Source organism: Cydia pomonella, chromosome 3 (genome assembly GCF_033807575.1).
Source record: "Cydia pomonella isolate Wapato2018A chromosome 3, ilCydPomo1, whole genome shotgun sequence".
Classification (NCBI taxonomy): Eukaryota; Metazoa; Arthropoda; class Insecta; order Lepidoptera; family Tortricidae; genus Cydia; species Cydia pomonella.
Window position 1 is genome coordinate 6,283,040 of NC_084705.1, and position 17,354 is coordinate 6,300,393.

The window sequence follows — 17,354 nt, forward strand, 5'->3', positions numbered from 1 at the left end:
CTAAATGAGGCTTGGAAAAGGTTCCGAACAGCAATTTAATCACGCACTATTGTTGCAGCCCTTATTTCTTCTGTTAATCTAGAGACGCAGGACTGCAGCTGCTCGTTTAACTGATTTTGACAGCTGAAGTATTCCCTGCGTGTACTGTGTGAGATGCGACGTTGGACATACAGTAGCACCCGAGGCCAAAATTCATCGTTCGGATCCATGGATGAAGATCAAGATACGGACGCAGGTAAAGGTCAGTGACGATTTCATTATAAATTTATTTACGGCTCACCTTCAATTATATAAGTAGTTGCTATAAAATTGTATTTTCTTTAAGAGGAAACATTAGTGGTTATTTTTCCAAATAATGGTTCTCGACATTTTCCTTTCTTGATTTTAGCCTTAGATGATTTTTTTTAAGTAACTTCAATATTACCAGTACCTGTGTCTGTACGTTTTGCTTTTTTTATATTCTTGTTTTCATAAGAACTAGGTTACTTTAAAAAGCGCTAAAACTGCCAAATAAATGCGGCGTAAACAGACACTTAGCATACAAAATCGGGAACAATAAACGCAAAAATCAGAACGGTCAGACACAGATAATTTCTTTCTCATTCCGTTCCCAAACTTTCATTACGATTGGTTAAGATTTGGAGGAGGAAAATGTCGAGAACAAAAACTCGATTTCTGAGATTTTTACGCAGAATTTAGCTACAGTTGTGCTTATTGCAGTAATTTTAGGAGCCGCCCCCATCAGCGCGACGGAGATATTTACCTAAAATTGTCAAATTTGAGAAGGGGCTCAGCTGGTATTTTCTCTTAAGAACCAAAGTTTTATTTGCCTGCTAGTTAGACGGCTACATTACTGACGAATGTTTTTAGTCTCAATAATGTTTTCTTTATAACTTCGGGCGATATACATAAAGTATTTCATGAATAACGCATAGGTATTATGAAAAGTCTGTGCAGAATGGAGCTCTTCTAAAGATTATTTTTACTTTGAATAATTGATTAACGTTTCTTTTAAAGCAAAAACGCTTTCCACATAGATTTTAGTACATTGGCCCGCTTGTTGCTATCTTTCTTTCCACATAGAGTTTCATACATTGACCCGCTTGTCCGGTCAATGATGCCGGTTGTCAAGGTCACTGTGCGAGCTTGATAGCAATATACAATACAATACAAATACTCTTTATTGCACATCTCATATAGTTTACAATATATGTACAGAAACATAAACAAAGAAAATTGGATACAGGTAAAATCAGGCGGTCTTATCGCTTAAGAGCGATCTCTTCCAGACAACCTTTGAATGTCGGAGACAATAAATTAGAATATATGATTATGCACGTGGAATAGAGATAGCATCAAGCGGGTCAATGTACGAAATTCTATGTGGAAAGCGTCTCTTCTTTACTATTTACATTTTCTTCTTTAAGCTCGCCCCTCAAAACGTATATAGCAAGATTTCCTCCGTGCCGGCCAACCATCACCGAAACGATCATGTAGTGCAGCTGCGCTTGATTCTCGGACTGCTCTAAGCTAAGCACACGGTATAATGGTAAGTTTATTTTCTGGCATAGCACTATAGTTCGTTTTTATTAGCATTAGAAAAAACGTAAACAATCTTGACATTTTTTATTGAAAAACGCTTTTTAAAAATCAGTAACTAATATTTATGAAAGCAAAATAATGTAAATGATAATAAGTGTATGATTTATAATTGTTACATATTTGCCGTGAGTTATTTTTCAAAGGTGTTTTTAAATAAAAAGACACGTCAAAATCGCTTGCCTTCTTTCATTAATACGTTGAGTATGGCCAATGATGCGCTACTAACTAGAGATAATGTCATGCGAAATGGATGATATTTGACCCCAGGAAAAATCGGTTCATTTAGATAGAGGGCCTTCTTATGTTAAAAGGTATTATTGTCTATTCTGTACTCGTACAACGTAACACACCGTGTAACGACAACGACGTGGCAGCCGTCGGCAATGTTACGTACAACTGAATTTAATTTAAATCCGCGATAGCGCGCCCGATAAAGCGGAATATTATTGTGTACCCGTGCAACTAACGGCGGTGGGACCTATTAAATTGGTATTCTTCCCTAAAGCAAAACTCGTCGTCTAATGAGTTGCTGTGTTTTTGAATAATAAAAATCTGCAATATGAGTAACAGCCAGTGTTGGCGAACGTTAACGTTGAAAATATAAAAATTAACCATTACAAATTAAACCGTAGGACGGTTACAGTTTTCGGTTCAATTCGTAATGGTTAATTTTCAATGTTTTTAATTCTAATTAACGTTCGGTCAACACTGGTAACAGCGCAGCGTCTTAGGTTGCCCAGTGTTTTGCTATAACCAAAGTGACTCAAAATCTCAAATTTAAAGTTAAGATTATATCATATATCTACCAAATTTCAGGGGATCCTTATCGTAAATTAGGTGTAATAAGACAGGGAGTACAGGGTGTTAGGGAGAGCCAGGGTATTAGGTAATGGCATCCAACAGTTCACTTAAAGCCATTTATACAAATATACATGTTCTAATCTGTCGAGCGGACCATTTAGCAGTGAAGCGAGTTTGTCCTAACTGTGTATCGAATATCCCAAGTATTTTCACATAAGTGTTCGTTGTTCACCATTTCACCTACTAGGTTTTCAGAATCCTACGCCTAAACCGAAACATTTGTGACTGCAGTTGCTCTGTTTGTGAGTCAAAGCGCGATGCCGCATAGTTGGTGCAAAGTGCGGCAAACATTAAGCGAGACAGTTTAACGCGCAGTTTGTACACAGCACAACTGTTTGGTTCTATTACAGCCTCTTTCAGCAATGTGCAAAACTCGGCATTTGATTTGATTTTCAAGCAGATTTAGCTGGAATATAAATTTTGGAACTGCACAAAGAAATTAAACGTGATTGTGATGAATCATGATATGTAGAATCATATGACAAAAATAAACTACAAAACCACGCCACTTATGCCGCGTTATATTTTCGTCTCGTAGACCCGCTGCTCCATTATGCGACATGATTTATTCCAAGTCGGGAATTTATCACTCTCATTACATTTCCAAATTTCCCAGCGACACGTTCGCCAGACGTGTTTGAGGAACCGGGAATTTATAACCTTATTATATGAAGTGTGGAGCGATAGTTTTTCATCTAGTATACGCTTTTTTCGTAAGATGCTAAAGGACCATGTCACTGATCTCATTTTCTGGAGCAGCATGCAGATTTTAAGGCGTTACGAGTATAATATTTTATTGTATTTAACAATTAACTCTCCAAGAATGTAAAGCGTTTACGGTAGTGGTCTTTTATCTTACACAAAGGGCTTAAAAGCGTTTCCAAATTAAAATACTTCCTAAATTGAGGACTAAAAGCACATACTTCACGAATACCTACTCGTAACAAAGGACAGCAAATAAAGCAGCTTTGAGTACATGCCTTCTGGCACTAAGTGCCGACCGAGGGAAACTTAGCAATACTTTAAAGTTTTTCGAAGTTCGCTTTGACGGCGCAAAATCTGGCGGACGTACTCTATCATTTGTCCCTGAAGTGCTTTTGTGTGTATTAACCACAATTTCTCGGTTAAAATTAAATACAAGTTTTAACAAAAGGTATCTTATTTTTATTTCTATTGCGCAGTTAGAACACGGCTTTACACTTTGCCGCGCTCCGCTTCGCTGGCAATATTTCTATTGAAATCCTCATTTAGGAAACCGTTCGAATATAGTTTGCTATTTTTACCTTTGAACTTAACAATAGCCAGTTCTGCTGCTAATATTAAGGAAATATTTCCTTTATTTAGTCCATAGAGCGAAATATAAGTATCCACTTCGATTTATAGTGTTTACGATTTTATTTCCTAGAGAGCGAACTTTATATAGTGAGTGAATTTTTCAAACTTTACTACTGAGCGATTTTCATAAAACGTTTATCGCTGTTTAACGTGTTCTGTAGATTTGTATTGTGCAGAATCGCTATTTAGGAAGAAATACGTCATACGTATCTGTTAGGTATCTATGTCTTGATTATAAAATTGTAATATCACAGTTCAGCCTGGGCCCACCTAGTCTTAATATTACAAAGAAATAACAGTCAGGATTATATTTGTATACCGAATATTGCATTAGATTGGAATAATGCTGCAAAGTGACCTCTGCGGGTTCATGAAAGCTTTCAACCATGATATTATTCGATCGTACTTAAAAGATAGTTCAAGTTCCATTACAAAAATACAATTTCCCAGCTTGCTACATCTGTTCGGTACGAGTAAATGCAATAAGCCCGCGGTCAGCTAGGCCAGGCAATCTTAAATCTTATTTACAACGTAGTACTTGTCAGTACGGATTGTAAAAGGATGTAGAAATAATGACGGGAAACTGTAATTTATTAAATGTAGAGTGGCATGTGATAAATGCCTAAGTTTGAACTTAGACAGTAAAGTCAGGAAGGGAAGGAATATACAAGATTGTTCCGGAGAGAGGAAAACAGGTTGGTGACTGTAGTAGGAAAAAAGCGGCCAAGTGCGAGTCGGACTCGCCCATGAAGGGTTCCGTACCATTTATGACGTATAAAAAAAAACTACTTACTAGATCTGGTTCAAACCAATTTTCGGTGGAAGTTTGCATGGTAATGTATATCATATATTTTTTTTTGATTTTTCATTCTGTTATTTTAGAAGTTACAGGGGCGGGGGGGGGGGGACACACATTTTTTCACTTTGGAAGTGTCTCTCGCGCAAAGTATTCAGTTTAGAAAAAAATGATATTAGAAACCTAAATATCATTTTTGAAGACCTATCCCTAGATACCCCACACGTATGGGTTTGATGAAAAAAAATTTTTTTTTTAAATTTTATGACGTATTAAAAAAAAACTACTTACTAGATCTCGTTCAAACCAATTTTCGGTGGAAGTTTGCATGGCAATGTATATCATATATATTTTTCATTCTGTTATTTTAGAAGTTACGGGGGGGGGGGGGGGGGGGGACACACACATTTTACCACTCTGGAAGTGTCTCTCGCGCAAACTATTCAGTTTAGAAAAAAATTATATTAGAAACCTCAATATCATTTTTAAAGACCTATTCATAGATACCCCACACGTATGGGTTTGATGAAAAAAGATTTTTTGAGTTTCAGTTCTAAGTATGGGGAACCCCCAAAATTTATTGTTTTTTTTTTCTATTTTTGTGTAAACATCTTAATGCGGTTCATAGAATACATCTACTTACCAAGTTTGAACAGTATAGCTCTTATAGTTTCGGAAAAAAGTGGCTGTGACATAATCGGACAGACAGACGGACATGACAAATCTATAAGGGTTCCGTTTTTTTGCCATTTGGCTACGAAACCCTAAAAAGGAAGATAATTAATAAATTAAAAACGATATTGGACCACGATTTAACACAAGAAATGAAGTGGAAAGACAATCAATAGATAGATGGTCTGATGACATAAGAAATGTTTCAGGACTTCTATGTGCAAGGATAGGAAAAAATGGTCACGAATGGAAAATGATTAGAAGGCACATAGCCCGCATTCGACCTGGATTCCACTGTACTGGAAAATCCAACCTTAATTATTATTGAAACCATATTATCTGTAATACAATATATTAGTATAGTAATTGATTGTAACTGAATCTTCCGAGTCTCTATGCAGTTCCAGGTAATTGCTAAGTACATAACATTTCCACAAGTATCGTACAACTAAGTGGAGTCAAGTGCCTACATTTCTGGACTTATTTAATACTTAGCCATTTTAATGAATTTGGCTTGTATCTCTAGGTTACTAAGTTAAATATTAAGACATTATTTATCCAGGGGCCTTAGCATGAGTGCACTGCAATAGTATCTCGCATGACAGGTAGACTATTCATATTTTACTAACTGTATTCATTTTAAAGAGACGGGTAGTCTATCTCGCGCTAAGGCTGCAGTGATTGTTGATAAATATATCGTGCGTGAGTACGTGAAAGGTACCTAAATAAATAATACGCGCAGTATATTCAAAGAAAACACATATAAAACGAAACATTCGTAATTTACATTTTAATATTGTTGTTCCACCCTATGTTGGCGTCATTACGTTCCCCAAACCAAGCATGCCACAAGGAAATAAAAGGCGGCAAAATACAAGCTTAATTTTAAAGATATTTTGTTGTCACGTTCCGAAACACGCATAAAATAATTCGCGTATGGCGGCCAAAATCACGCGACGGGGCCATGGCATGATTTTAAAAGTTCTATTTTCGCGCTGCTTAGTATTCTGTGGTAGGGACTGTGGAAGCTGCAAACACGGATGCTAGCGGAGTTATTTTTTAAATTAAATTTTTTGCCATTGCAAAGTCTCGTGAAGAGCGCGAATCCCCGTGCGGAATGAATTGCCGGGCCACGGGTTAGGGTGCTTTTAATTTATCCGATACGACAAGGTTGATGTCGCGTAGCCTCGACATTGGGCAAAACACATTTATGAGGCGGGTATCTGTGTACCTGATCACTCATTTATTGTCGCTTTTCGCTGTAATTTTGTATTTTAGTAATGTCATTTGTTTATTCAGTCACATGCCTATAAACTTACCGTGCGTTCACAAAAAGCGTTTATTTTTATTCTATTTGAATGCCAATTTTATCTGCAATTTCACGAAATATAATACAACGTAAATATCAAGCATATGTACCTAACCATATACAGTGAGCTACGAAATTGTATGGAGAAATTATGAATCAATTCATTGATAAATTTGCCACGTACTTTTACGGCTGATGGTACAGTCAGCATTAATAGTAGCGGATGAAACAACGCGCCAAAAGTATCTGATATTCCGGATAACTTTTCCAAATATAGATAAATCTCTCAAGTTTACGTTCAAAAGTATATTATTTATAGTCTTAATTGTTCTACATATAGAACTATCACTTTTTGTTAAGCTGTTTCAGAATGATAGATACTTTTGACACCTTGTTTGATCCGCTACTTTTGATGCTGACTGTACATTGTGTTTGGACAGCTAAAGTGGAGCTGTATAGTTACCACGTAATAAGTAGATATAGAATTTTATCGACAAACCATACTATTTAATTCCTCCACCTCCATACTCCATACTATTTAATTACGTAATTTTCCTCCTATTGCAATTTATTAATTTCTACTTTGTTCCACGGTCAATCGGTCAAAATGTTGGACTTAATGCCTTAAGGCATTCTCTGCCAGTCAACCATTGTGTTAAATAGAAACTTATCAGTGGGATGATTGATTTTATGTTTCCATAGCGACAAGCTTGTTTGACCTGGAAGCTTATTCTGATTGTTAAAATATGAATAAGCCTCCCGATATCGATGTCGTATTTAGTATTGTAATAAGTGGGCTCCAATAGCGATATCGTGACTGACTCGTGAGTCGTGATGGAGAGTCTAAAAGGAACTTTTAGCTCTGCCGCGCCTACTGAAGAATTTTAATTCTATGCCTCTGTTAAGGACACTTTATGATAGCGGCATACATTCATTAAAATAACCAAGTACTTGCCTTTTTCTACTAGTACTTTGTGATTTATAAATGTAAGAAACCTAGTTTTTATTTTTATTTTTTTATTTCGTGCACAAATCCTATATAGTGTTAGTACATACAATAGTACATTACAAAAAGTGAAAACCTCTCAAAAATCAACATTTAAGGCATAGTATGTATGAGTCTATGGTTTACTCTATGGGTTAGAATATATGTCGTGCTGTGCTGCTCTCTGGCGGCAGAACATTGCAGTAATACTCCCTATTGTTTAGAACTTTAAAATGTATAAACAGTTAAATTACTGGCTTGTTATTGTTAGATTGCTACCTTGTCTGTGGTAACCATGGCAACTCAATCTACTAATTAGGAAATCAGAGCTTTGCGAACGTCCTGCTACCTAATACTAACGAAATACACCATATCGATTACTGACTACAGAAGTGGATGGATGATACAGCTAATATTAACTTCTCGACCTAGATGCTGATTTAATCCAGATAATTTTGCTTGGTCAGCGTGCGACCTACTTCTGGTATTTATATTTTCATAGTTCAGTATTGCCGGGTTGCCGGGTAAGTTTACCTTATTTCGATCACTAGATTTCGTTACAAAAATGCATTAGTAAATCGAGTAGAACTTATTGCATTTATAGATTTGTCAATAGAATTGAGTTAGCATAAAGTTTTAGTATAAAGGTGACTGACGACAGTAGACATGCAGTCGGCACTAATGTCGCCCTGCAATACTGCTACAGTGGACTGCATTACTACAGGAAACGTCAAATTTCACGTTTCCTGCAGTAATGTCCAGCTACAATATTGCTGCAGTCGACATTACTACCACAAATGTCGAAATTCCGTGCAGCGAAAACGATGTGCAGCAATATAGTCGGCAGTAATGTCGCTTTGCAATACTGCTGCATTAATGCAGGTGCAGTCTGGATCCGAACGTCACCATAATTATGGTATTTAAAAGCTACCCGTAGGGGCCTATGATACAACGTAAGCAATATAAGAATCCATAATAAGGTAGGAATATTCGGAATATTCGGCAAATATTCTATACAGTTATATAAAATATTTACCGAATCTTCGGCACTTTAACCGAAAAATTCCGCCGAATACGAAGATTGTGAAACTCGCCAAGTGTGCCGAATACCGAATAATCACCGAGTATTCGGCCTATCTCTAGACTTGATACTCACTCTTAGTCCAGACCTATGCTATGAGCTGAGGGCCTACTGCGAACACACAAGTTTGCAAATTGCGGGGCCTTATCTTTTACTCCTATCAAGGTGTAATTAGAGTGACAGAGAAAGATGCCCGCAAATTGCGAATTTAGGTGTTCGTGATAGGCCCTTGGTTTTGGTTGTTTCCTTAGACTTACGTTTAAAAAAATTTATACAACCAGTAATTTAACAGTAACTTTTTTTGCCTCACCACTATTGTGTTCCCTAGAAAATATACTTATTCTATTTCCATTTATATTGTCCAGATTTTGCGAGCCATGAAATTGGGTCGGGCCTAGCCGCGGATGTATTTAAGTGATACCGGCCAATGTCCCGACCATGTTTCTAGCAATTATCTAATTGATTGTGGATTGTTGTTACAATGCCTTATAAATATGGACGTGGAATATAAAGGAAAACTAAACACTTGTATCTACGTAAGCTTTCAGTAGAGCATTTCGATAACCAATCAATTCAAACGAAGAAAAGAAAGAAAAATTTGAATTCCTTTGTGGCTGTCAAGCGTCGAAACCTGGCTGGTAGTGCCATTGTAATTGATGTTGGGTTCCTTCTACATCGAGTGGTTTGGTAATTTAAGGAAAAATGTATCTCCCACACATGTACAACACACAGTACACGCATTTGGAACCAAAGAGCGTACTCTCATCTTAAAGGCCGGCAACGCACTTACAATCCCTCTGGTGTTGCAGGTGTCCATTGGCGGCGGTTATCGCTTACCATCAGGTGATCCGTCTGCCCATTTGCCTCCTGTATATATATAAAGATATTAAACCGATTTCCAGCTTGCTAATTTGATCTTTGTTTGCCTGTAATCTTAGAATAGAATAGAATAGAATAGAATAGAATAGTTTATTGCATATCACATTACAAGCATGGATGGAATGGAACATATAGGTATACATGTGACACCCTGTAAGGGCACAGCAATATAAGAGGGCTACAGTAGGTAATTAAATTACAATTATTTCGCACATCATTAAAATAATATTACACATACATTCACGCATGATCATTTGATTGTATTATTTCCTTATATAAACGAAGCACGGTAATATTTTCATTTACTGACTTTATCAAAATATTCATTAAGATTATAAAAACATCCATTAATTAAAAACAGCTTCAGGTGTTTTTTAAATTGACCTACATTGTCCAGATCTTTGATAGAGTTTGGGAGGTGGTTGTAGATTTTCATAGTCATATAATGTGGGCTACTTGTGACAAGTTTTAATTTTGAAAAAGGCACTTTTAGTTGATTTATGTTGCGATTATTTCTTTTGATTTGAGTTGTATCTTTGAATGAATATAAGTTTAAATGTTTCCTAACGAATTTACATGATTCGAATATGTACATAGACGCAACGGTCAGTATTTCATGTTTAATAAAATAAGGTTTACACGACTCCATTTGATCAATGTTTACTAGAATTCTGATGCACTTTTCTTCCGATCTTTTATTATATCCTCTTAGATACGAGTAAATTGTCTTACTAATATTAACCAATTAAGTTTGAAAAGTATCTGTGAGAAAATGACAACCTCGAATGAAGACTATCTATAAAACAAATTTAAATAAAAAAAAAACCCATTGGCTAGCCGAGCACTGAACGTAAACTTTTATTAATCGCATTGTTTAAGTTACAGTGAAATTAAGGTACTGCAAGTAGATAAAAAGATAAATCAAACAGCAGGCACAACAAGAGAAATAGCCGAGGTTAATTCTTTTAGCGGCCTGTAATTATATGCTCCGTTTAGGGGAGATTAATTACCCTTTTCCTGGAAAGTCCTTCCAGTCGCTCGCCAAGCGCGGGCGAGGCGTATTACGGCCCGATTCGAAAAATGACAAAGACGACATGTCAAAATTGACGTTTATTTCGATTCCGCTGTAATCCCAATAAGATCTATCTACGATATTACTAAAGTCAAAGTGACGTTGGTAGCCCGAATCTAGCTGCTTCTGTCAATTATACGACACATAAACGATATCTAAATGAGAACTTATCTAAACCAGAACGTATCGTTATCATATCTCATTCTTCGAATCGGGCCGTTAGTCGTAAAGTCACACGAAACTAGCAGTCGCCATACAGTCTAAGTTTCACTTTCATTTAATGATATGACTATTGTCATTCATGACTATTATCATTTGATGATATGACGATGATATGACTTTCATGATAGTTTTCAATATAACACAATTCGCTTACCCATAATATTTTATTAACGCATAATCGCTCTCGAGGTCACGTAACATTGGTTCGGCCGAGAACACAGCTCGCTCTCGAACAAACAAACAGTGGGAATTCACGTCCTGTTCGTGTTCCATTGTTCCCTGTTTACATATATTTTGTTGTACCGGCTAAAACCCTTATTATGAAAAATATTTTGATCCCATAAAGCGTCACGTCTGGATAATTTAACGAGTTTCATCTAAAGCGAATAATAAATTTGCATAATAATTTTAAAATGCATATTTTATATGAGAAATACTCATAAAACTGGTTGAAAAATATTTAATAATAGGATGATAATATTTACTGCACTACCGACAGGAGAGCTACGAATACGCGTACTTTAGATACTTTAGATAGCACAACCTAATATTAAACACAGTATACTTACTTGTAGGTTGCGGCACTTCCATGACGTAACATAAAATAACCTATCATAAAAAATCCTAACATAAAATATCGTTATTTTTAATTATTTATTTTTAAGTAACTCCATTAAAATTCACCACACTGTGTAGATAGCTAAGCTCATAGGAAATCAAGACTTTTTAGTAGCTCCTTTTTAGGGTTCCGTAGTCAACTAGGAACCCTTATAGTTTCGCCATATACGTCTGTGTCTCCGTGATCGTTAGTGCTAGAAAGCTGCAATTTGGCATCGATATATAAATAACTAAAGCCTACAAAGTCGTACAAAAAAATGTAATTTTTTTTAGGGTTCCGCCCCTACACGTAAAGTGGGGTAATTTTTTTTTATTCAACCCTACAGTGTGGGGTATTGTTGAAAAGGTCTTTCAAAATTAATAGGGGTCTAACAACAAAAAAAATTGATGAAGTGAATATATTCTGAGATAATCGTTCCGAAGGAAAAAAAAAATTGTGTCCCTTCTAACTTTTGAACCACTATTATATACGTTAAAATTATTTGGCATTATACATGTAAATAAACTATGCTTAATTAATAGATAGAATTTGCTTATTTTACTCATTATATTTAATAATTAATTTATCTAAAACAGTTTCATTGGCTGTATGAGTAATGCCTTTGACTATTGGCTGTTTTAGAACGAAAGAGTAAAAAATTAAAAAGTAAGAGGCAATTCCGCTAATTTTATATTCATATTCGTTTATTTCACTCATGTACAATGCATTATATCTAGGACTTATTGTTATACTTTACTTTTTCATGCTTTAATGAACAAAATCATTTTAAAATTACTGCAATTTGCTAAAATATGTGTTTTTTTTCATCTATATAGCAATGTAAACGTTTTTCGCTATGGGATATTTATCTTTAGACATGCAGTCTCCGATTGCAAGTAAGTCCAAAGGAAAAAAAACAAGGCCATACGTCCATTACTTTAATTAGGTAAGTACTCATTATGCAAATTTGCCTATTTGTTTAACTCGGGTGAGAGGTACAGAGGTTGGTTAACAATCTACTATACTAATAGCTCCAGTTTAGCCTATTGTGATGGTAGGGTAAGGAACCCTATACTGAGCATGGCCCCACATGCTCTTGGCCGGTTTTTTTATTCTTATTTAGCCGCTCCGCCTTCTCCTTCTAAGCGGATTTACGTCTCGCCCACACACAACATTACAAAAATACAGGTAATTTAAATAATAACACATGTTCAGAATCAACCCTACATACTCAGTTGATGGTAATGGGTAGTTCACCTTCGTATTTAAGCGGAACAACCAAATCTTTTTCCGGTTTTTTAACTTTTCTAATTAAAGTTTTACTTCTCTACAATTATGGTCACCCTACAACGCCGTATTAATAAAGATAAATTCTCTTTTACCATCATGATAAAATAAAATTTCGCACTCGAGTAAAATATGTACATTATTCAAAAGTAAACAGACTCTGATGACATTCAATTTGACACTTACTTCATTTGGAAGCGCTGGTGGCCTAGCGGTAAGAGCCTGCGACTTGCAATCCGGAGGTCGCGGGTTCAAACCCCGGCTCGTACCAATGAGTTTTTCGGAACTTATGTACCAAATATCATTTGATATTTACCAGTCGCTTTTCGGTGAAGGAAAACATCGTGAGGAAACCGGACTAATCCCAACCAGGCCTCGTTTACCCTCTGGGTTGGAAGGTCAGATGGCAGTCGCTTTCGTAAAAACTAGTGCCTACGCCAAATCTTGGGATTAATTGTCAAGCGGACCCCAGGCTCCCATGAGCCTTGGCAATATGCCGGGACAACGCGAGGAAGAAGACTTATTTATTTTATTTGGAATTTGACGGAAGTTTTCTAATTGTAGGGTGAATATGCAAGTCGTAAATAATTGGAAAAATCAATCCTAAAAATAATTACGTAAATCTCATGAATACTGGTCACTTTTCCTAAAACATCCTGTATAAATATAAGTGTATTATGGAATGAATCATTCTTGGAATACATTCAGAAGCATTTATGAATATTATACTCTAAGGTCAAGCCTTTGCTTTTTGTAAACAAAAACCCAGCTAAACATATACAATATTCTGAATTTATCCCGTAATTTTATTTCAGATCGCGTGGGATGCGGCTTAGGAATTCGGAAGGCGTAAAATCTTTGAAGAGTCGCTTTATACCTACTGCCTAACGTAGAAAGCTTAAATGACTATACAGTATGTAACTGAGCGTAAAGAAATCGCGAGAAAAGATTTCGCTGTTTCATACATATCTACTGTTGAAATTTTCTATGGGAGAGTCAAATTTTTTTCGCGATTTCTTGATAATTATAATTTGTTTTTAATTTATTTACTTATAGTAAATGAAAACAATAAAATGATATGCAAAGTTTTCTAAATTTCTATTTACAGTTAATTGTTTTCATGTCAAATGCAATCTCTTAAAATATCGGTAGCTAATTTGTTAGCAACTTATATTACTTATCAAAGAGAATTTGAAATAGAGGGGGATTGTCAAAGAAAATTTTGTAGCCACAGTAAATTTACTGCCATCTTTCGACACATGATTCAAACTTTTAGAACGCCAAGTGACTTTGATCTTTATTCTTTCACTGATAAGTGGTAAAATTGTTAAATATCAAAATCGGCTAAAGGTTGCGGCGCCATCGCTCGAAACGATGCCACCATACCTTTGGCCTTTGATCTATTAGATGTCGCTAATTTTTGATATTTAACAAATTTAACACATATCAGTGAAAGAATAAGGATCAAAGTTAAATGGCGTTCTAAAAATGGCAGTAAATTTAACGTGGCTGCTAAGTCCATCTCTATTCACTTTGACCTTATATACTAGTAGAATATTACGTTTCTTAATTTAAGACCAGTCCAATAGATTTTGCCTTACGTAGAGCAAAAATAAATCGATTGAGATCAAAGTATTTATATTGAAACGATTACCTACCCGTACCGTATAGCCACTTATATGTATTTTCTTTGTCGACATTTTCCCATATTATATAAAGATTTCTTTATCCCAGTTTATTTTTACCTATAGGTAATAAGAAATCGAAAAGAAACGAGTTGATTGAAGGGCTTTTGGTCGAAGTTTCGGGTGATTTCATTTTGCCTGATTAAGGAAGTAAGCTTCTTTTTAGATTGGAACTAAATATCTCTTTATGTCAATCAGTAAAGCCAATTTTTACAAGACGAGCATCAGAATGATGAATAAGGCAAAAATCAGAAGGTAGGCTATTTCAATATATTTATAGTTACTGCTATTGTACCTATCTAGTTGTACTAAGAAGTACTTTTGCTATTTTGCAGATATGTGTATTAAAAAATATTATTCTTCGCCAACATGTACTATTGGTAACACATAAACGATTGCCTATTTAAGTAATGTTATAAAGTACATGACTCCTATCTCATTTTATAATTTAAGTAGGTACTAGTGTTTCCTTATTACTACTTAAATGAAATTATTAAAAAAAAAATTGTGTCATTATTTAGTTAGTGTCTGAAAGTTTTTAAAATTTCGATATTTATCATGTGTCACAGAGAAACCGGCTATAAGTTTGCTATAGATAATAATTTAAGTTGGTAACATTTAATTTTTTATTCCTTTCGACGCGCAATGCGGAGGAATTTTCCGAGATTCCTGCCACCCACGTGTTAAAGCAGTAGATTCGCAGATAGTGGAATGTGCAGTTCAAAGAGGCGCCTTCAGCTTTGAATTTCTGTGTGAAGCTAGCTGAAATGTCTTTGTGGATACCACGTTGTTGTCTGTATATTACTGGATAGAATCACTTCAAGTTTGAAGTTATGTTCCTCAATAGGTACCACACATATTTAAAACGATGTCATTTGGATTTTGATCTATAGAGATCAAAATACTTTTAAATAAAACCGGCCAAGAGCATGTCGGGCCACGCTCAGTGTAGGGTTCCGTAGTTACTCTTCCGTTACAATAAGCTAAACTGGAGCTTAAAGTATAGTATATTGTTAACCAAGGGATGAAACGGTACCTTTCACGCGAGTTAAACAAATAGGCAAATTTGCATAATCAGTACCTAATTAGGTAAAGTAAGTCTTTTTACTATGAAGGGGGAACTTTTTGCGATAACTCAAAAACAGCTTAACTGATCATGTCCGCTATAGTTTTCATTTAATGTCTTTCTTAAGCTCTACTTCCACGATTTTTTTTCATAAGTTTTGGACCTATGGTTCAAAACTTAGAGGGGGGGACACAATTTCTTTTTCTTTTGGAGCGATTATCTCCGAATATATTCACTTTATCAAAAAATGTTTGTTGAAGACCCCTATTAGTTTTGAAAGATCTTTCCAACGATACCCCACACTGTAGGGTTGAAGCAAAAAAAAAAAATTCACCCCCACTTTACGTGTAGGGGAGGTACCCTCAAAAAAAATATTTTTTTAGATTTTATTGTACGACTTTGTCGGCTTTATTGATTTATATATCCACGCCGAATTTCAGCTTTCTAGCACTAACGACCACGGAGCAAAGCCTCGGACAGACAGACAGACAGACAGACAGACAGACAGACTGACATGGCGAAACTATCAAGGGCGGATCCACCGTTGTGGGCACGATGGGCATGCCCACAACCCTAATAGCCCTATTGATTCGCCGAGTAAAGTTTTGTTTCGCTGACGCTTTTGCAGAGGACTATTTGGCAGAATTTCATTACACAGAGTAGTCAGTTGGCAACTTGGCATAACATTGATAAGCAGATTTACTTTAGAATAATCGTTAATTTACATAAAAGCAAATTGAATGGTATGTGAACCAAGTTTCTAGCAAACGTTAAACGACTAAAAGTTACATTCTATTAGGTACGAATAAATCCCTCTGAGAAACGATTTTCGGCGAAACGTTGTCTGCAAATCGATAATCCCTTAAAGACTTGTGACGTAACACTTTCACGGTCTATTGAGATGGATAGGCTGATGATTGTTCATGAGCGAGCTCGTACTTCGACTCGCACTTGGCCGATTTTTGGGTGGCTGAGACCTTTTTTGAGGGTTGGATCCGCGCCTGGAAACTATAAGGGTTCCTAGTTGACTACGGAACCCTAAAAAGGTTGTTTGAGGCTTGAGGTTATCACATAAACTGCTTCGCAATATCCAGGGTTTTAGCTGACTTATGTACGCCTTTTTGATCGAAAATCAAAAGTTTGATATGCCATCAGTATACCTATGATCGGAACAATCAATCGAAACTTAAGCTTAGCTAGCACGTTGATAAATCGAAAGATCCTAGTACGGTAGTGTAAGCTACAATGTCACTGAAGTAGTCCCCTCTTTTCTGCTTTGTTAAGCATATAACCAAATATATATTTCCTAGCAGTCTTCTAATGCCTTAAACGAGCGGCTCAACTCTCACAGTCACAGCCGATAGTTTCTTCCTTTTGTCTGTAACCTCGGCAAGCAGGTTCATTTTCCAAACATTTGACATACTTACTTTGAACAGAAATGTAGTATGTTCTGCTGAAGGTCACAGTTACTTTGTTACTAGCAACGTTGTTCTTCTGAGCGTGTTATTTGGCGAGCATTGTGATTCTAGTGTCTATAAGCGAAGTTGGGTATTATCGCGTTGGAAGCGGTAACTACCGTCGATAATGTTGTCCGAGCCCGCTCAAGGGAATGCACGGAATAGCCCATTTGACCGGGACCGACGGCTACGTGACAATATCCCCAAGAATGTGCCCAATAATGGGAAATCACGATGAGCTCTTCACGTCCAGCACAACTAGAAGAAAGCACAGTGGGCTAGTCAGGAGACGCTAGTTTTTTCGTCAGGTCAATTGCAAACCCACATAAATTAATTACTTTTACCAGCTCTATATTATTATGGAAAATACCGTTTTTTCGACTTCGCTTTAAACAAGTATAATTTTATTCGTTGTTTTCCATGCATATTTACCTTGGTATAGAATAG

General features: G+C 36.1%; 1 long non-coding RNA gene across 3 annotated transcripts in view; it reads left to right on the top strand.

The window, feature by feature from the left end:
- Positions 1-17,354, top strand: part of LOC133515917 (uncharacterized) — a 78,104-nt gene that overhangs the window by 1,337 nt on the left and 59,413 nt on the right. Inside the window, exons 3-5 of one of the 3 annotated variants that reach the window (XR_009799135.1) lie at positions 59-241; positions 1,428-1,549; positions 13,515-14,425. This is a non-coding gene — a long non-coding RNA (uncharacterized LOC133515917). Of the gene's footprint in view, positions 1-58; positions 242-1,427; positions 1,550-13,514; positions 14,426-17,354 lie in introns of those variants that run through there. The other 2 variants (XR_009799136.1, XR_009799137.1) reach the window with 2 other exon arrangements.